The sequence below is a fragment of the Ranitomeya imitator genome, chromosome 6 (assembly GCF_032444005.1).
Source record: "Ranitomeya imitator isolate aRanImi1 chromosome 6, aRanImi1.pri, whole genome shotgun sequence".
Taxonomy (NCBI): Eukaryota; Metazoa; Chordata; class Amphibia; order Anura; family Dendrobatidae; genus Ranitomeya; species Ranitomeya imitator.
Window position 1 is genome coordinate 388,236,682 of NC_091287.1, and position 21,496 is coordinate 388,258,177.

At 42.8% G+C, this 21,496-nt stretch overlaps 1 long non-coding RNA gene across 1 annotated transcript in view; it reads left to right on the forward strand.

The window, feature by feature from the left end:
- LOC138642719 (uncharacterized) overlaps window positions 1–14,107 on the forward strand; it is a 32,712-nt gene extending 18,605 nt beyond the window's left edge. Inside the window, exon 3 of the long non-coding RNA XR_011314082.1 lies at window positions 13,782–14,107. This is a non-coding gene — a long non-coding RNA (uncharacterized lncRNA). The remainder of the gene's footprint in view (window positions 1–13,781) is intronic.
- Window positions 14,108–21,496: the final 7,389 nt, after the last annotated feature.

Below are 21,496 nucleotides of genomic sequence, written 5' to 3' on the forward strand. Positions count from 1 at the left end.
ACTTATGAATTCAAACTAATGCTAGTTTTTTGGAATAGACTCTTAAAGAAAACTTATGTCCTCTCAAACTACCTACAAAAAGAGTCATTGGACATCAATGCAGCTGTACATTTAAATGACGCATGCATGTCACAAATCAGAGAGCTGCGATCAGATGAGGCTTTTGAAACCCTAGAAAACACAGCCAATGACTTGGCTACTAAATGCAATCACACTACCATATATCAAGAAAGAAAAGTTCGTAAGAGGAAATGATTTTTTGATGAAACGGCTGAAGATGAGCCAATTGAAGAGAGCCGAGCTTGCTTCAAAACTGAAGTATTTTATTTTATATATAGATGTATTTTGGAGCCAGTTTGAGCACCGTTTTTCGGATTTTAGAGAAATTGCCAAATTATTCAGTCCACTCAGTAACAAACACTTTCAAGACCCTGATGTTGCTGACAGAGTGATTGAAGTTGCACGTTTCTACTCAGATGATGTGTCTACAGAACCCAAAGAAGTCTTTGGCGAGTTCCTTACTTTCCGGAATATGTACAGTGAGCTGTCAATAGAGAAGAAGGTTGACACCACTGACAAAATTTTACCATTTCTAATTGCAAATGACATGCATCATGCTTTTCCAAATTTAAGTACACTTTATGGAATTTATCTGACTATTCCTGTCAGTAGTGCAAAAGCCGAGAGAAGCTTCAGCCGTCTGAAACTTATTAAAACACACTTGCGAGCATGCATGAATGAGGCCCGACTGTCCAACTTGACCTTGCTTAGTATTGAGAGGGACATTGAACTTGACAAAGACAAGGTGGTTGGCAGATTTGCTCATCTAAGGGAGAGAAGAATGGCACTGTAAGAAGTGACTTTTCCTTGTCCATAGTTCATCAAAGTTTTGGATTTGTTCAGCTCATCTGTTCTTTGGAACCAAAAAAATATTTTTTAGTTATTGTGGAACAACATGGACATTGATTTGGTGAGCTCCATATTTTATTTCTATTTAACAGAAAAATGTTTGACAGTTTTTTTTTGCCAGAGAATAAAGATTTGCATTCCTTAGGTATATCTGTGGTTGTGATTGTAGCTGCTCTATATTTAGGGGTTTAGAACCATGATTTAATGTATGTTATGCATAATGTAGTATCTATTCATGTGTAGCGATGTAGCAGAATATAATATTGCTCATTTGGGATGCACAGTAGTCCACTGAGATGCCCACAAGAGTGTTTAAAACCATCAATGCAATAATTTATCATCATATCACAAAACAATAAGTGGAATAAAACGCTATAAAAAAAAAAGATGGATATAAATAAACATGGTATTGCTGAAAAAGTCATCTTGTTCCGCAAAACACAAGCTGCCATACAGCTGCCATCAGTCGAAAAATAAAAAAAAGTTATAGCTCTCAGACTAAAGCAATGCAAAAATAAATATTTTTTCTACAAAAGTTTTCATTGTGTAAAGGAGACAAAACATTAAAAAAAAATATATAAATTTGGTATCGCTGTAATCGTACTGACCCGAAGAATAAAACTGCCTTATCAGTTTTATCACATAGGGAACAGCATAAACCCCTTCACCCCCCGCCCCCCCCCCAAAAAAAAAAAAAAATCTAGAATGGCTTGGTTTTGATCCTTCTGCATCCCAGAAATCAGAATAGAAAGCGATTAAAAAAAGTCATGTGCCCGAAAATGGCACCAATAAAAACGTCAACCCGCCCTGCAAAAATCAAGCCCTCACATGACTCTGTGGGCCTAAATATGGAAAATTGATAGCTCTCAAATTATGGTAATGCAAACACTTTTTTTGCAATTAAAATTCTTTTAGTGTGTGACAGCAGCCAAACATAAATACTTGATATAAATCTGATATTGCTGTAATCGCACCGACCTGAAGAGTAAAGTTGCCTAATCACTTATTCCGTACAAGGAACGGTGTAAAAATAAATATAAACAATTCTTCACCTGCTGTTGATTTTTTCATTCTGCCTCCCAAAGACTGCAGTAAGGCTCGGCACTCATTTATACTGCAGTCTGTGATGAGTGCTTACACTGGGGTTTCCAGGTCCCCATATTTAGATATGTCAGTCACCTATTGTGACGTTCTTCATATACACATAAAAGAGAAAAAAATATATAAAAGAAAGATTCTCACCTGTCCTCTGTTCTCTCCGCATCCTGACTGGACATGTGGTCGCAGGCACTGTAGACCCAGATACAGGAGCCGCTGCCGGCAGCATTTTATTTCAGTTGAATGTGTGCCCTTGTACACATATTCAATCGAAATGCATTGTGCGCAGAGACTCTGCAGAGCAATACCAATGCAAGCTGCCAGCCAATCACAGGCCAGCAGATGACATCTGCATGCTGCCGCACCAGCATGGCTGTGTCAGCTTCTGGCCTCTGATTGGCCGGCGGCTGGCATAGGTATTTCTGTGTAGAGAATCTCTGCTCGGCAATACCGTACATTTCAACTGAATATGAGTCTAAGGATGCAACATTCAGCTGACATAAAACACTGCTGTTGGAGGCCCTTGAACTTGGCAGGGATCTCCGTGGGGCTTACAGTGACTGCTGGCTGCATGAAGTAGCCTCAGGGACCGCATGCGGCCCACGTGTTTGAGACTCCTGCTTTAGTGCCTTTCATGTAACACTAAGGCTGCCGTCACACTAGCAGTATTTGGTCAGTATTTTACATCAGTATTTGTAAGCCAAAACCAGGAGTGGGTGATAAAAGCAGAAGTGGTGCATATGTTTCTATTATACTTTTCCTCTAATTGTTCCACTCCTGGTTTTGGCTTACAAATACTGATGTAAAATACTGACCAAATACTTCTAGTGTGACGACAGCCTAAAAGGTGTTTATCCTAATAAATAATATTAATTAAAGAAAATGTGGGGTCACCCCTATTATTTGGTAACCAGCCAAGGTAAAGAAGATGGCTGAGAGGGTCCCTGGTTATTGGGCCCTTCCCAGCTTACAAATACCAGCCCCCAGGCATCCTAGAAGTGGAGCATCACATTAGATGCGCCAATTCTGTCGCTTTGCCAGACTCTTCTGCATTGCCCTGGTGCAGTGGCAATCAGGGTAATTGCAGAGGAGGTTGATGACAGCTGTGAAATGGCAAAAATCACATCTGGCATAAAGCCCTGTGGATAGTAATGGAGAAGTGTCTATCACACACCCCCATTAATAACACACTAATGAAAAGAACACAGACAGAAAACTAAATTTTCTTTCATAAAAAACTTCCCGTCACTTTCCCTGGTTCACCAATTTATTTTTTGAGAGTGAAGCTCAATAGGCTGTAGTAGCAGCCATTCCGGATCCTGCTGTGCTCCACGAGATCCGGCGCCTGTGATGAGCGGTGATGTCAGTAACTACACCGCTCATCAGAGTTGCCAAGCCCTCTGTATGTGCCGAGCCCTATATAGTGCTCTATAGTTTAATGGTCTCATACAGTTCCACAGACTATAATGTGCCCCACATATTGCTCCACAGTATAATGGCCTCATATAGTGCTCCACTGTATAATGGCGCCCCACAGTGCACCACAGTAGAACAGCCTCATGTAGTGCCCCACAGTATAATGGCCTGATGTAGTGCCTCACAGTATAATGGCCCCATACAGTGTACCTCACTATAATGCGACCTACATATTGCTCCACAGTATAATGGTCACATATAGTGCTCCACAGTATAATGGACCTAGACCTATATAGTACCCCACCGTATAATGGGGGCAGCACGGTGGCTCAGTGGTTAGCACTGCAGTCCTGGATTCAAATCCCACCAAGGACAACATCTGCAAGTAGTTTGTATGTTCTCGTGTTTGCGTGGGTTTTCTCTGGGTACTCCGGTTTCCTCCCACATTCCACAGACATACTGATAGGGAATCTAGATTGTGAGCCCCATTGGGAACAGCGATGATAATGTGTGCAACCTGTAAAGCGCTGCGGAATATGTCAGCGCTATATAAAAATAAAGGTTATTATTATAATGACAACACAGTATAATGGTCCCATATAGTGCACCACATTATAATGTGCCCCAATATAGTGACCTACAGTATAATGTGCCCCACAGTATAATGGCCCCTTATAGTGTACCACACTATAATGTGAGAAAAGAAAAAGCAACGAAGATCAGCTCACCTCCTCTCAGGCCCAGCGCACGGATCATGCAGTGCAGCAAGTAGTTTGAAGAAAAAGCAGAAGTCCAGCGCGGGTGATGTCCATAAAAAATACCTTTTATTCCATATTCGTTAAAAGCACAATGAGTAAGGCGGCACGACCGTTGAAACGCGTATGATTTTAATGCACTTTAAGCCTGTGACTGTCACTGGTATGAATCACCCGTTTTTGTGTCTATGGATATGAAGATGGACTTTGGATTTATGTGCTTTTAACGAATATGGAATAAAAGGTATTTTTTATGGACATCACCCGCGCTGGACTTCTGCTTTTTCTTCACACTATAATGTGCCCCATTTAATGCTCCAGTATAATGGACGCATATAGCACCCCACAGTATAATATAGCACCATATAGTGATTCATAGTATAAGGCTAGGTTCACATTGCGTTAGGGCAATCCGTTTAGCGCATATGCTAGCGGATTGCGCTAACGCAATGTCCCAAAAGGGATCGCGTTTGGCGATCCCGCTAGCGCAGATACCCGATCTGCGCTAGCGAGGAACGGACCTCGGACGCTGCAAGCAGCGTACGCGGTCTGTCCGAAACTAAGGGGACATTGCTAGCGCGTGCCGAAAATGGCATGTGCTGGCGATGCGCTAGAGATCCGTTAGCACATTGACGTCAATGGGTGCGCTAACAGATCCGTTGCATGGCGTTAATTGCAACAATTTCGCCATGTAACGGAATCCACTAGCGTTAACCCATTAACGCAATGTGAACCTAGCCTTATAGTCCCCACATAGTGCTACATGCATACATACAGTGCAGCCTGGCATATGGGGTCCCATCCTGGAATCTGTCCCCATCTTGGAATATATTTCCCAGTCTGATATATGGCCCCAATCCTGGTATATGTATCCCATCTTGGTCTATGGCCCCATCCTAGTATGTCTCCCATCCTGATAAATGTTCCGCGCCCTGGAATGTATGTTCCTCATCCTGGTATAAGTCCACCATTCTGGTAAATATCTCCCATCCTGGTAAATGTCCACTTCATCCTGGTATATTTCCCTCTATCCTGGTATTTGGCCCCTATATATTCAATGCATAGAAAGAAAACGCATGTACTTACTTTCCCTGCGCTCACACACAGCACTGCGTCCTATTTAGACACAGCAGCTTGATAATTTCCCTGCTGTGCTCTGAACAGGTTTTTCTTCTGTTACAGGCAGGGTTAGGGGAAGATATACAGCATTATAGAAAGCTGTATATCAGCCCAGAAAGGTGGTGGCCATATTTCCTATTGGCCAAAGCTGGTGACAGGTTTGCTTTAAAGTAGTTCATTTGATTTTGTATTAAAAAGAATTGATTATATAATCAATTATTTATATAAAAATTGAGGAACCTTCTATTTAAGAGAGGAGTCCTCGAAGAAGATAAAAGTTTATTGGCATTCAAGGAAGGATGGGTGCATGACAGAGGTAGGAAATACCAAAGAGAGAACATTGCAAACAGTTGAAGGCCACACCAAGGTGGCATACCCAGGAAGCACTACTGTATGTAAAGGGTTCCTTTCTGGAAACTATGACATTATATAAATTACTATATTCTTAGGAAATTTGTTTCTTTGTTGTAATATTGTAATGCCTGTGAATAGTTATCTGCATTATCAATTTTATACATTTCATTTGATTCTGGGTATAAAATAGTTTTTACACACTTTCATCAATGTGTTTCTTTGCTGACCGTCCCTTAGAATCTACATGGGGATAGTGTTGCTGTGCTGTGTTTTTATTAGTAACATCTACTATATAATTGTCTAAGGGTCACTTCCGTCTTTCTGTCCTTCTGTCTGTCTGTCACGGATATTCATTGGTCACGGCCTCTGTCTGTCAAGGAAATCCAAGTCGCTGATTGGTCGCGGAAAAAAAGCCACGACCAATCAGCGACGGGCACAGTCCGGAAGAAAATGGCCGCTTCTTACTCCCCCAGTCACTGCCCGGCGCCCACATACTCCCCTCCAGCCACCGCTAACACAGGGTTAATGCCGGTGGTAACGGACCACGTTATGCCGCGGGTAACGCACTCCGTTACCACCGCTATTAACCCTGTGTGTCCTCAACTTTTTACTATTGATGCTGCCTATGCGGCATCAACAGTAGAAAAATCTAATGTTAAAAATAATAAAAAAAACAAAAAACCTGCTATACTCACCCTCCGTTGTCCGCAGAGCCGGCCGCCATCTTCCGTTCCCGGCGATGCATTGCGAAATTACCCAGAAGATTTAGCAGCCTCACGAGACCGCTAAGTCATCTGGGTAATTTCGCAATGCATCCCGGGAACGGAAGATGGCGGCAGCCGCGCGCTCATCGCCTGCGCCAGATCCGAAGGTGAGTATATTACAACTACAAGGGGCGCTCGGATCCGAAGGTGAGTATGTTTATTTTTTATTTTTTAACCTGTGACATACGTGGCTGGGCAATATACTAAGTGGCTGAGCAATATACTACGTAGCTGGGCAATATACTACGTGACTGGGCAATATACTATGTGGCTGGGCAATATACTACGTGGCTATGTGCTGTATACTCCGTCGCTGTGTAATATACTATGTCACTGGGCAATATACTACGTAGCTGGGCAATATACTATACTACATGGCTGGCCAATATACTACGTAATTAATGGGGTGCTCACAGTTAATATAGGTGCTCTGGAGAAATATAAGTAGTCTATAACGATGAACTCCGGCACTCAAAGATCAAGTTCATATAATTTCTTTAATACAAGATCAATAGTTTTCCATAACAGAGATATTCCATAATCAGCAAGCTTCATACGATGCCATAAAAAATGTGGACATAAGGATTTTTGTTTTACAGACAATTGGTACAACGTTTCGGCTATATGCCTTTTTCAAGTTAAGTCTGTGTTCTGAAACATACAAAAGAAAATACATTATAACAGCTGATATGGTAAAAGGAAAAAGAAAAAGAAAGAAAAAAGAAAAAGTAGACCATCCAGGTCAAGAATATAGGAAACACCACACGGAGCCACTGATGGCTAATGAAGGCTATCACCAAAAGGAATAGGAGATCAACACCCAGGAAAAGGAAAACTGCTCTGGGATATAGTATACATACATGTAAGGGAAGTCACTGCAGACAAATGCTATACTCATATGGAGATAGCTCAAATAGAAAGAAATCCCCCTGCAAAAAATATATACACATATGTATATGCGTGAAAAACATGATCGCCACCTAAATTAAAGAAAATAACCTACAGCTCTCAGTCTAATGAAACAAACTACCTGAGGATAACAATCCGACGGCACAGCTTGCGGAGCTGTAAGGCAGCAGGAGCAAAATAGAGTCCAGGACGTGGGGATCACCGTGATCCGAAACGGGAATGAAGAGAAGGACAAAGTGCGCCCTTTTTATCATGATCGCGCCGGTGTGAGATACTTCCGGGTGCAGAGTTCAGGAGAAATTAGAAAATGCGCACGCGCGAGTATGGTGTCGGTATAAACGAAAGTGCGCATGCGTCCAAACTTCAAGAGGAAAACCCATTATACTCCAGCGTATACGTGCGTCAGCTGTGATTCGCAGAAAAAAGATGACTAAGTAAAGGTGCGCAAGTGTCCAAGGAGATCCGGGGACTAAGTTTATCGGCTCTCAGCTCCTGCATACTGAGGAATAAAAGAAAAAAGAATCAATAAGTGGGTAAAAGAAAAACTAACCTATAATAAGCAACAGGGGAAAGAGAAAGAAAGGGGAAAAGGAAGAAATGAGAAAAGAAAGGGAAAAAAAAGGGAAACGGGAAGAAAAATAACAGGGAAATGAGCACATAAATACTAGTAAACGTGACAGATAACAATATGACCATACTGCCGGAATCTAAAGGAACAGCAACCTAAAGACAAGACCATAGGTTGTAGATGTAGTACCCTAATAAAAATGAAGTACCCTAATAAATAATAATCAGGGGATGATCAGGAAATAGTCAATGTGAAAACTCGTACTCCCTGTTCAGACCCAAGGGAAAGAGAGTCTGCAGGGAGTATATCCAGAACAATTCACGTTCTTTTAATCTCTTAATACGGTCACCTCCTCTTCTCATAATGGGTACATGATCGATGATTTGATATCTCAGTTGAGAAATCTGATGTTTACAATCCAAGAAGTGAGCAGGAATCGGGAGTAAGGTACGACCACAGCGTATTGTGGATTTATGTTGAGAAATGCGGTCTCGGATATGTTGGGTAGTCTCACCAACATATCCGAGACCGCAGGCGCATTTAATGATGTAGACGACATATGTAGAGTCGCAAGTATCATGGCCTTGTATTGGAAATTTCCTTCCTGATCGAGGATGTGTAAAAAAGTCGCCTTTGGTGATATTAGAGCATTGAAGGCAGCTTAAGCATGGGAAGGTGCCGTCGACCCATAAGAAGAAACCGTCGACCCATAAGAAGAGGGTATAGTCCTACATCTACCAGTTCGGACAGTGATTTTAGTACTTCACGTCGCTCTTTTTTAGAGCCTCGCCCAATACGAACCCAGCGAGGAAAACGAGGAGGTCGAGGCGACATCGGTCAAGACCAAGCCAAAATGACGACCAGATCGCAGGTATGGAGACCACCAATATCGTCTATAATATCTCCTCGTATTGTTTATCACCATCAGAAATGAATCTCTTACAAAGGGGCTTGACCTTTTGTCCGGTGTCTCGCTTTAACCCCTTTTTATTGGACCAAGAATTACACCAATTCTTTAGAACATTGAGACTGAAGGCCCACTTCCTGGGCCCACAGTCTACGCCTCCGACCGAATCTTCCTCCCAAAATTCATTTACTCTTAAGGACTTAAATCTTTGCATACCTAGTTCTTTTCAGCCATCTAGAATGTATCACCCAGTAGAAACATTTATAGAATTTGTTAAAAAAGACATTAAGGCTGTTTTGGAATCTATCGAGAATGGCAATCTACGTATCAAACACAACCTGTCGATTGAAGAATTCAGGTCCCTACAGTTATTGAAGGCCAGGAAAGACTTAATCATTAAGCCCGCAGATAAAGGGGGTGCAATAGTGGTACTAGATAGGTCATACTATATGGATGAAATACTGAGAGCTGAGAGACACTAATACATACTTACCTATCTCTAGTAACCCCTCTTTTGATATAGCGAGAGAAATCAAATACTTAACTAGCCATTACCTTCAATTAGGTATCATTGATCAGAAACTAGTTGAATTTTTGAATTGTCAGCACCCCGTCATTCCAGTATTTTATACTCTTCCCAAAGTGCATAAGGATTTAGCCAGACCACCGGGTCGTCCAATTGTGGCTTCAACTAATTCCCTTCTGTCTCCTCTGGCGATTACAATGGATAAGATCCTATCGCCTCTTGTTCCTCTTAGGGTACCGTCACACAGTGGCATTTTGATCACTACGACGGCACGATTTGTGACGTTCCAGCGATATATCCGTGACGTTCCAGCGATCTTGCTGTGTCTGACACGCTCCTGCGATCAGGGACCCCGCTGAGAATCGTACGTCGTAGCAGATCGTTTGAAACTTTCTTTCTTCGTCTAGTGTCCCGCTGTGGCGGCATGATCGCATGGTGTAACAAAGGTGTGCACGATATTGTATACGATGTGCGCATAGTAACCAACGGCTTCTACATCGCACATACGTCATGAAATTATCGCTCCAGCGTCGTACATTGCAAAGTGTGACAGCAGTCTACGACGCTGGAGCGATATTGTTACGATGCTGGAGCGTCACGGATCGTGCCGTCGTAGCGATCAAAATGCCACTGTGTGACGGTACCCTTACGCAGTCCTATCTATGAGATACTACTCATTTTCTTACATCATTGAAAGACTTGGGGGTCCTTCCTAAAGGATGCACTTTGGTGACTATGGATGTTAATAGTCTTTATACTAGTATCGAACATCAGATGGGATTAGAAGCTGTCAATTTATTCCTCATGCAAAATACGGATTTCTCTAACGACCAACTGGCTTTCTGCAGGGACCTTCTCACATTAATTTTGACAAAAAAAATTTTTTCTTTTTGAGGATCAGTTTTTCTTTCAAATTAAGGGGACCGCTATGGGGTCAAATGTTGCACCCCCATATGCTAATATATTTATGGATTATTTTGAGACATCATTCATGTACCCTCATCTTTTATTTTCAGCACATATTGTTTATTGGAAACGTTTTATCGATGATATTTTCTTTGTTTGGACTGGCAATAGTGAAGATCTCCTCCTCTTCCATAGTGACCTTAATTCATTTATCTCGGGTTTGTCATTTACTATTCATTCTGATCAGCATTCAGTTAATTTTCTGGACACTACTATAACTATTATGCCTGATGGCATGTTGGAGTCAGATTTATATGTGAAGACTACAGACCGAAATAGTTTGCTTTTGTATACCAGCAGTCATCCATCTCATATTAAGAAGGCCTTACCCAAATCTCAACACGACCGGATAAACCGAATTGTCTCAGATCCGGAAACTCGAGCTAGATGCCATTGGGAGATGGACAACAAATTCAGAAATAGGGGTTATCCCAATAAAATATTGGATTCTACGAACTTTGAAGCACAATCTGGGTTCCGACGTCCTAAATTACAATGGTTGGCCTTTGTTAATACCTTTCATCCTTTTAATTTTCAGATCAGTCGCTGCATTTTGAAACATTGGAATGTCTTACAGAGGGCATATCCTCAGGTTCCTGAATTTCTCAACAAACCAATCATGTGTTACAAAAGAACACAGAATCTTAGGAATCATTTGGTACGGGCTGATGTTGGTCCCTCCAGAGAACTGAAACAACAATTTCTCTCTACTCCACGGAACGGCACCTTCCCATGCTTAAGCTGCCTTCAATGCTCTAATATCACCAAAGGCGACTTTTTTACACATCCTCGATCAGGAAGGAAATTTCCAATACAAGGCCATTATACTTGCGACTCTACATATGTCGTCTACCTCATTAAATGCCCCTGCGGTCTCGGATATGTTGGTGAGACTACCCAACATATCCGAGACCGCATTTCTCAACATAAATCCACAATATGCTGTGGTCGTACCTTACTCCCGATTCCTGCTCACTCATTATTTATTAGGATAAACACCTTTTAGGCTGTCGTCACACTAGAAGTATTTGGTCAGTATTTTACATCAGTATTTGTAAGCCAAAACCAGGAGTGGAACAATTAGAGGAAAAGTATAATAGAAACATATGCACCACTTCTGCTTTTATCACCCACTCCTGGTTTTGGCTTACAAATACTGATGTAAAATACTGACCAAATACTGCTAGTGTGACGGCAGCCTTAGTGTTACATGAAAGGCACTAAAGCAGGAGTCTCAAACACGTGGGCCGCATGCGGTCCCTGAGGCTACTTCATGCAGCCAGCAGTCACTGTAAGCCCCACGGAGATCCCTGCCAAGTTCAAGGGCCTCCAACAGCAGTGTTTTATGTCAGCTGAATGTTGCATCCTTAGACTCATATTCAGTTGAAATGTACGGTATTGCCGAGCAGAGATTCTCTACACAGAAATACCTATGCCAGCCGCCGGCCAATCAGAGGCCAGAAGCTGACACAGCCATGCTGGTGCGGCAGCATGCAGATGTCATCTGCTGGCCTGTGATTGGCCGGCAGCTTGCATTGGTATTGCTCTGCAGAGTCTCTGCGCACAATGCATTTCGATTGAATATGTGTACAAGGGCACACATTCAACTGAAATAAAATGCTGCCGGCAGCGGCTCCTGTATCTGGGTCTACAGTGCCTGCGACCACATGTCCAGTCAGGATGCGGAGAGAACAGAGGACAGGTGAGAATCTTTCTTTTATATATTTTTTTCTCTTTTATGTGTATATGAAGAACGTCACAATAGGTGACTGACATATCTAAATATGGGGACCTGGAAACCCCAGTGTAAGCACTCATCACAGACTGCAGGATAAATGAGTGCCGAGCCTTACTGCAGTCTTTGGGAGGCAGAATGAAAAAATCAACAGCAGGTGAAGAATTGTTTATATTTATTTTTACACCGTTCCTTGGACGGAATAAGTGATTAGGCAACTTTACTCTTCAGGTCGGTGCGATTACAGCAATATCAGATTTATATCAAGTATTTATGTTTGGCTGCTGTCACACACTAAAAGAATTTTAATTGCAAAAAAAGTGTTTGCATTACCATAATTTGAGAGCTATCAATTTTCCATATTTAGGCCCACAGAGTCATGTGAGGGCTTGATTTTTGCAGGGCGGGTTGACGTTTTTATTGGTGCCATTTTCGGGCACATGACTTTTTTTAATCGCTTTCTATTCTGATTTCTGGGATGCAGAAGGATCAAAACCAAGCTATTCTAGATTTTTTTTTTTTTTTTTTGGGGGGGGGGGGGGGGTGAAGGGGTTTATGCTGTTCCCTATGTGATAAAACTGATAAGGCAGTTTTATTCTTCGGGTCAGTACGATTACAGCGATACCAAATTTATATATTTTTTTTTTATGTTTTGTCTCCTTTACACAATGAAAACTTTTGTAGAAAAAATAATTATTTTTGCATTGCTTTAGTCTGAGAGCTATAACTTTTTTTTATTTTTCGACTGATGGCAGCTGTATGGCAGCTTGTGTTTTGCGGAACAAGATGACTTTTTCAGCAATACCATGTTTATTTATATCCATCTTTTTTTTTTATAGCGTTTTATTCCACTTATTGTTTTGTGATATGATGATAAATTATTGATTTTTGCCTTGTTTTATATTATTTTTTTTAATTGTGTTAACTAGTAGGTCAGTTTTATAGGTTGGGTCTTTGCGGACGCAGCAATACCAAAGATATATACTTTTATTGTTTATATTTTTTTTTCATACAAATATTTTATTATGGGTACAATATCTTTTGATTTTTTTCTTTATTATTTTAGATTTTTTAAAAAAAATATTTCTACAATTATTTAAAACATTTTTTTTACTTTGTCCCACTATGAGACTAACAGTTTTTGCAGGCTGATTGCTTGTACAGCATGGGGATGCAGCAGCATCTGCATGCTGTAGAAACTGTCAGCTCTGCACTGACAGGGAAAGTTGCTGACCATGCATTGCACGTAGACATGTAACTTTCCCAGCTCTGGTGACCCGGATGTCATTATGACGATATCAGGTCACCATGGCAGTGATTGGGACCCCGCGTCACGCCGCGAGGTCTCCGACCTAAGGGCAGAGGCACTGTCATCCCTCTGTCATCTCTCGGAATGTTGCGATCACGTTCTATCACAGCATTTCGGGGGTTAAAGTCCCGGAAGCGATGCGTGACCATTTCTAGCACTTAGTGCCAGGTGTCAGCTGTCAGAATCAGCTGACACCCAGCGGCGATCGCCCTAGCACAACCCTTTTTTTTAACTCACCAGTTTTTTCTTGCTGCTCAATACTCACAAAAAACCCCAGAGACATGGCCTACTGTGGCCTATTTTGTGGAAAAAAAACATGCCCATTCACGTGAATGGATCATTAAAAAAATACAGGTACTGTTTGAATGCCATCATAGTGCTGTCAGTTTTTAACTGACATGTTGCTTAGCAATCATAAACTTTTGTATTTCTTCTTTTTTTTCCAGAAAAGCAGACAACACTCTGATAATTAAAAACAGGAGCGGCAAGAAAATGGAAAATAAACCATCATGTAGATAAAAAAGGGAATTTTTTACAGCCAAGAACATGTGAATGAGGTCTAAATGTTGTGTTACGTGGCGATTTTGAAATGTTTGTGAGAAATTTGAGAAATCCACTTTTGAAACTAAAAAATGGCATTTGGTTATGTCTATTTTTACATTCATAAATTTGACATGGTACTCGCTTTTGTTCTTACTACAATGCACAAATGCTACTGTCTTCACACAGCTTCCACAAATGTGCAATTAGAGATAAGCGGAACAAACCAAATTCAAACCCATTTGGGATCCTAAGATTCTCTGTGCCATTAGCTTTCATTGTATATATCATTATGACATTCACCAAAATTGTCAATAAGAAACATCACGTGCTGCGCCGATTCTTTGGAATGCACTACCTAGGATAATACGATTAATCCCCAATCCCCACAGTTTTAAGCGTGCCCTAAAAACTCATTTGTTCAGACTGGCCTACCGCCTCAATGCATTAACCTAACGATCCCTGTGTGGCCTATATTAAAAAAAAAAAAAAAAATTAATTAACTGGTTCATGCAGCTTTACATGAACACCCAAGCCTTACACTATGGCTGGTCCGAATAACTATAGCAATTGTTACCATCCACCTCTCGTGTCTCCCCTTTTCCTCATAGTCTGTAAGCTTACGAGCAGGGCCCTCACTCCTCTTGGTATCTGTTTTGAACTGTATTTCTGTTATGCTGTAATGTCTATTGTATGTACAAGTCCCCTCTATAATTTGTAAAGCGCTGCGGAATATGTTGGCGCTATATAAATAAAAATTATTATTATTATTATCCTTGTCAGTTGAGCATAAGCTCTTACTATTTAATGAACAACTGGTGTATATAACAAAATATTTGTTTTCTTTTTTGAATATTGTGATCGAAAAAGAACAAACTATAAAGATTTTGAAATACAACATGCGACAATGCCATAATATCCTGCAAAAATATATGTTTTTGTTACTTTCAGAGCTATCAATTTTGCCTAGTGACTTTTAAATTCTAGTTCTTTACTGGAGGAACACGAAGTATATTACAGCTAGTGAAATATTAATGAAATCTCTGCGCTTCTTTTCCGTGATGGTACAACCAAGGCCAGAATGTTCACTGGAAGATTAGCTCTAAAATTAGTTTTCAGCTACTCTGTTCCCTAAATTAGCAGTCTGACATATCCAGGAAAATAATTTATGTAGTAACATTGTGCCCAGTTATACATTTTTTAGTTTCTAATTGAATCCTGTGTGTTTTACTTAGATGATGCATTTTTTATGGTTTTGCATATTAAAACACTGCTACAAAATCTATATCTTTATAAATGTAGAATTGTGGCTCAAATTGGTGATACTGGCACAAATTTTGGCTTTCACAGAGTTTGCGCCTTTTTAATTTATAGTGGCAATTTGCACTTACACCAGATTTTCATGAAGACAGATTAAATGAATTGCAAATATAAATCAACCATTTATCATATCACACAAAGCATTAAAGAGATAGGCTTAATTGCTGTGAAGAAGGTTTCATACCCCCAAGAAAGTCCAACAGTTGTCAGTAGCTTTTCCTAAAAAGGATTAAGCTGGGTTCACATTGCGTTAGTGGCAGTCCGCTAGCGGAATCCGTTACATAGCACCACTAACGCAATGTAACAGATCCGTTAGCGCACCCATTGACCGCAATGTATCTAACGCATCGCTAACGTATGCCATTTTTGGCATGCGTTAGCGATGTCCCGTTATTTTCTGACAGACCTCGAACGCTGCTTGCAGCATTTTTGGTCCATTCTCGCTAGCGCAGATCAGGCATCTGCACTAGCGGGATCGCTAAACGCAATCCCTTTTTGTACATTGCGTTAGTACATTCTGTTAGCGTATGCGCTAAACGGATTGCACTAACGCAATGTGAACCTAGCCTTAGGCTATGGAATTGTTTCAACATCAATGGAGAGCTTACTCAGGAACAACAGCAGTCAGGGGACAGTGCACTGTGAGGTGAAGGCTTTTGGAGGCTGATCTGGTGCCAGTAAGGACAGCCAAGAGGACGCTTCTCTGCAAAAAAAAATATCAAATACATACTGTCATTTTGCAGGAAGAGTGATGGATCATCATGTCACGGGATACAAGTTATAACTAAGTGAACAAAACATTGACATTTTGGATCCGTGGCCAAGAAAATCCCCAGATCTTTATTTAATTGAGAACCTGATCTCAATCCTGAAAAAAAAATGGGTAGACTAGACAAACAAAAAGAGAGACATTGTCATAAGCACTGATTAGGCAAAAATTGGTTGCAATGAGACATGTTTTGACCCAGAAGCTGATATCCAGCATGTCAGGGCGAATGGAAGAAATCTTGTAAAACAAGGGTCAACACTGTAAATATTCAGTCTTTGCATAAAGTCAATCTATTTGTGACTAAAAGTTAAAACACTTATGAAATGCTCATAATTGTACTTCAGTAACCACATAAATATCTGACTGAAAGATCAAAAAACATTGAAGCACCAAACTTTGTGAAGACAAAAGTGCTTCAGTCTCCAATCGTTTGGCCACAAATATAGATTTGTATTTACATAAATGCAATTTGCATATACAGGCCCCAATTCATCAAGACCAGGCTTGATGAAGGATGTGCTGGAGTCAGACACTCCTCATTCATGTAGAAGTACACACTTCTTCATGAATCTGTAGTGTCTGTCGAGTGGTGTGGATTTGCCCAGAAATCCCGCTCCAATCAGGTACTAGATTTTTGGCTTGGGGAAAACCACAGCTCCTTATGAATTAGATGAGCTGTGGTGTCATGTATTTTCTGTCTGACTGTTGTGTAAATAAACTGACCTCACAGATACAATATTTGATCCAATGTTAGCCTATGTGCTAGTGCTGATGGGCTACTTTTCAAACAGACCTCACTAATGTAAATCACAAGTAACTTCAATTTGGATGGAGGCACAGTCCGTCACATTTGGAAATGTGGACATAACTCATTAAAAAAATTCTATGGAAATGTTGTGAAATAAATAATTACATTTTTTTCAAGAATAGGAAAATAAAAAAACAACCAAAAATATAAAATGGTTATAATCTGTCTTCATGATATCTTTGATTTGCAGTACTGACCTCAAGGAGCTTTGTTGTAGCAAGGGAGAATAAAATTCCCCTTTTGTGTGAAATGTCCAAAGTTTTATTTCTGCCAAAAACAAATGGTCTGTATGGAGCATTATATGTGGCGCATTGTTATATGGAGCATCTATGGGTCCATAATGCACTGCATGGAGCATTACATGTGGCACATTGTTATATGAGCATCTTATGGGGCCATAATGAACTGTATGGAGCATTACATGTGGCACATTGTTATATGGAGCATCTTATGGGGCCATAATGAACTGTATGGAGCATTATATGTGGCACATTGTTATATGGAACATCTTATGGGGCCATAATGAACTGTATGGAGCATTATATGTGGCACATTGTTATATGCAGCATCTTATGGGGCCATAATGAACTGTATGGAGCATTATATGTGGCACATTGTTATATGGAACATCTTATGGGGCTATAATGAACTGTATGGAGCATTATATGTGGCACATTGTTAGGGCTAGCGGAACGCACCGAGTATAGATAGGTAGCTACAAGGTGCGTTCGCAGCCCGGGGTCCACCGTGCAGAGATCTGCTGCAAAGTAATGGCGGATAACCTCTGAGCTCACACATGGGTTAAGCTTCACCCTGTGTGAATTGGAAGCGATCTCTGTTGACTCACAGAGTCGCGCTGTACACCAAACTATTACCCTAACTAAGGGTTGTGCTTGCTCTGGAACTCTTCTGTGCTAACCGCACACATGAAGGAACCAGATGCGAAGCCAAGGCTAATTGCCCCCACTGACGCTAGCTGCCTGCCTGGGTGTACAGTCCCAAAGCTACAGCCTCACACCACATAAGTATAGAGTGGTATAGTATCCACTGGCATAAGCCAAATACATTTGATACTAGCGCATGGCCGTGCAGACATGCGAACCTTTTATAGTTGCAGCTCTACAGGACCTTCCTGGTGGACCAATAGGAGCTGCAACAGAGCCTGAGCGTGTGACCCCCGACCTCCAATGAGAGGTCCTCCCGTGGGCATGCTCAGTTCGTGAAAAGCAGGACTTAATCCCAGAAAAGCCTGCTCGCTGCTGACCAGTGCTGGCTACAAGGCCAGAGCCTGGAAAGGCAACAGCAACCATTCGCACAGTATCAGGCTGAGCCAGACACTGGGACCGACGTCTCCTCTGAGCAGGCTCCACTGTGGCTGGAGAAGAATGGGAGACCGCAGCAGTCATGGCTCGAGATTCCCCCTGTGCAGCGGCAGGAACTAGACACCTAACATTACACCCCCAGCTAGGGCCCCCCCTCCTTGGGCCTTGCTATGCTCAAAGGCTACAATGAGCAGCGGACCCCAAATGTGCTCCACAGGTTCCCAGGTTCTGTCCTCTGGGCCGTGACCCTTCCAGTCCACCAGATAGTACTACTTGCCATGTACCACCTTGCACCCCAAGATAGAGGTCACCTCATACTTGTCATGCCGTTGCTGCCGCCGCCTCTCCCCACTGCAGCTTGCCGGGTGCGCCCGCGCGTCGCATTCAGCTCTGCGCGTGCGCACATCTGATTCCTCTGTTGGCGCTCTTTCCTGTCCTCTCCATCATCCTGGAGGACTGTAACCCGGAAGTAGCTCCCATGCTGCTATGTAAACTGCTTCCTGCTGCTTCTCTGTGCCTGATGTTCATTTGTGTTTACAAGTGCTTCTGGCCACCTGTGGTCTCTGTGCGTTCCTAGCTCTCTGACTTTGGGTCTCCTCCTCCCTCTGCAGTGCCTGCCTGTTTCCTGTGTTCCTGCCTTGTTCCTTCAGTTCCTTTTCCTCTGCGGTACCTGCCCGGCTCCTATATCTTTTCCTTGCTCCCGTCAGCCTCGGTGTCTCCATATTGTCCTGCCAGCCTCCGTGCCTCCGTGCCTCCGTAGCGTTCCCATCTTCTCCCTTGTCTCAGTAGTTCCTTTCTGTTCCCTCTTTCCCTTTGTGCCTGCTGTGTTCCCATCTGTTCTCAGTCGACCCTCCAGCTTCCATGGCGATAGTCCCTCACGGGCCTGCCCCTAACTCTCCCTGTATAGGGGGCGGTCCACCTGGTCAGCTCGTCCGAGAGGGGTTCGTCATCACGGTCCAGTGGGTCCACTCTCCGTTTTTCACTGTTTGAATCTACATGCTCTAATAGGACTGCACTCGGGTGACATCCGAGTGCAGTCAGATTCTTACAGCGTCACAGTAACATCAGGCCATGGACCCCGCTGGAGTCCCCGCCACTCAAAAGGAGTTACTCTTTTTGCGTGAAAACCAGACTAGGATCATGTCATTTTTAAAGAATATGGAGTCTCGCCTAGCGGCTTTACAGCCTTCTGATCCTGGTATTGCTCCGCAGTTCGTTGCCCTTCAGCAGGAGCTAGGTCAACAACGGGACACTCGGTCCCATATTTTGAATTTTATGGCCTCCATTAATGATCGGCTTCTCTCCCTCCAGAATGTGGCCTCTGTTTCCACTCCTGTCTCTGCGCCACAACCCTCGCCCCGACTTGCTAGACCTCCTCGGTGTGGTGGGGATTCTAAAGCGTGCCGCGGCTTTCTTAATCAATGCCAGTTGCATTTTGAATTGTCTCCGCTACTTTATCCTACCGACCGAGCTAAGGTTGCTTTTATAGTATCCCATTTGGAGGGTGAGGCTTTGGCATGGGTTAATCCCCTCTGGGAGCGTGATGATCCTTTGGTCTCCCAACTCAATCCGTTCCTGGATACCTTCCGTAAGGTTTTTGATGAACCTGGTCGTCTGGTCTCTACCACTGAGTCCCTCTTTAACCTTTACCAGGGTACTCTCTCAGTAGCCCAGTACGCCATCTGTTTCCGGACTCTGTCCTCAGACCTTGGGTGGAATAATGAGGCTTTGGTTGGAGCGTTTTGGCGTGGTTTGTCTTCACGGATTAAGGATGAGTTGGCGGGACAGGACACTCCCACCTCTTTGGATGTTCTTATCTCCTTGGCCATACGCATTGATCTGCGCTTTCAGGAGCGCACTCGTGAGCTTGCCAGAGAGAGGAGACCTCTTCGCCAGACCACTGTTGCTCGAGGGACTTCTTTTTCTCAAGCAGCCCCGGTGGCTTCTTCATCTTCTCCTGAACCCATGCAGGTCGATCGCCTTAAGTCTTCTGAGCAACGCCGCAAGGAGAGACTCGCACAAGGTCTTTGTTTTTACTGCGGCAGTGCCTCTCATCTCTTACGCGCTTGTCCTCAGAAGCCGGGAAACGCATCCGCCTAGGACAGGTAAGAGAGGCCTTCCTAGGTGGTTATGATTCCTCTCCGCCTCTGGTTTTGTCTGTTATTCTACATTTAGGTTCCCGTTACTTTTCTCTGGAGGCTTATGTTGATTCAGGAGCGGCTGGGAACTTTGTTCAGCTCGAGGTTGTTAACAGGCTTGGGATACCTGTTAGACCCTTGGAGACTCCTAGACAAATAGCTTCCGTCGATGGTCAGCCTTTGCGGGAGACCGTCAACTTGGTTACGGAGGAAGTCGAACTTCAGATTGGAGCTCTTCATCGTGAGAAACTGGCCTTTTATGTTTTACCTTCTTTGTCTCATTCTTTCCTTTTGGGTCTTCCTTGGTTGAGAGATCACGAACCCACGCTGGGCTGGCGTACTGGAGATGTTCTACGGTGGGGACAGTCTTGTCTGAACAGGTGCCTGCTTCCCGTCAAGCCTGCATCCTCCTCTCGGTCTGCTTCGGAATCCGTGGGAATTCCTCCAGCCTATTGCGCTTTCTCGGACGTCTTTAACAAGAAGGAAGCGGAGATTTTGCCGCCGCACCGCTCTTATGACTGCCCGATTGACCTTGTTCCTGGTTCTACTCCACCTAGGGGTCGTATTTACCCATTGTCTCCTACCGAGACTCAAGCCATGTCCGAATATATTCAAGAGAATCTGGCCAGAGGCTTCATTCGAAAGTCTTCCTCACCTGCAGGAGCTGGGTTCTTCTTCGTTAAAAAGAAGGACGGTTCTCTTCGCCCATGTATAGACTACCGGGGTCTCAACACCATCACGATCAAAAACAAGTACCCACTTCCTCTCATACCAGAACTCTTTGATCGTCTACGTGGAGCACAAATCTTTACCAAATTGGATCTCAGAGGAGCTTATAATTTGATCCGTATCCATTCTGGTGACGAGTGGAAGACTGCGTTTAATACCAGAGATGGTCATTATGAATATTTGGTTATGCCATTCGGTTTATGCAATGCACCCGCAGTCTTCCAGGAGTTCGTAAATGATGTTTTTCGGGATCTACTTTACACCTGTGTTGTAGTGTACTTGGACGATATCCTTGTGTTCTCTCCAGATCTGTCTACTCACAGAAGAGATGTACGGCAAGTACTTCAGCGTTTGAGAGAGAATCGGCTGTACGCAAAACTGGAAAAATGTGTCTTCGAACAGTCATCTCTACCCTTCTTGGGTTTCATCATTTCCGACGCTGGTTTGTGTATGGATCCGGGAAAAGTTTCTGCCGTGCTCAACTGGCCGCGTCCTCTTGGAGTGAAAGCAATTCAGCGATTTCTTGGATTTGCTA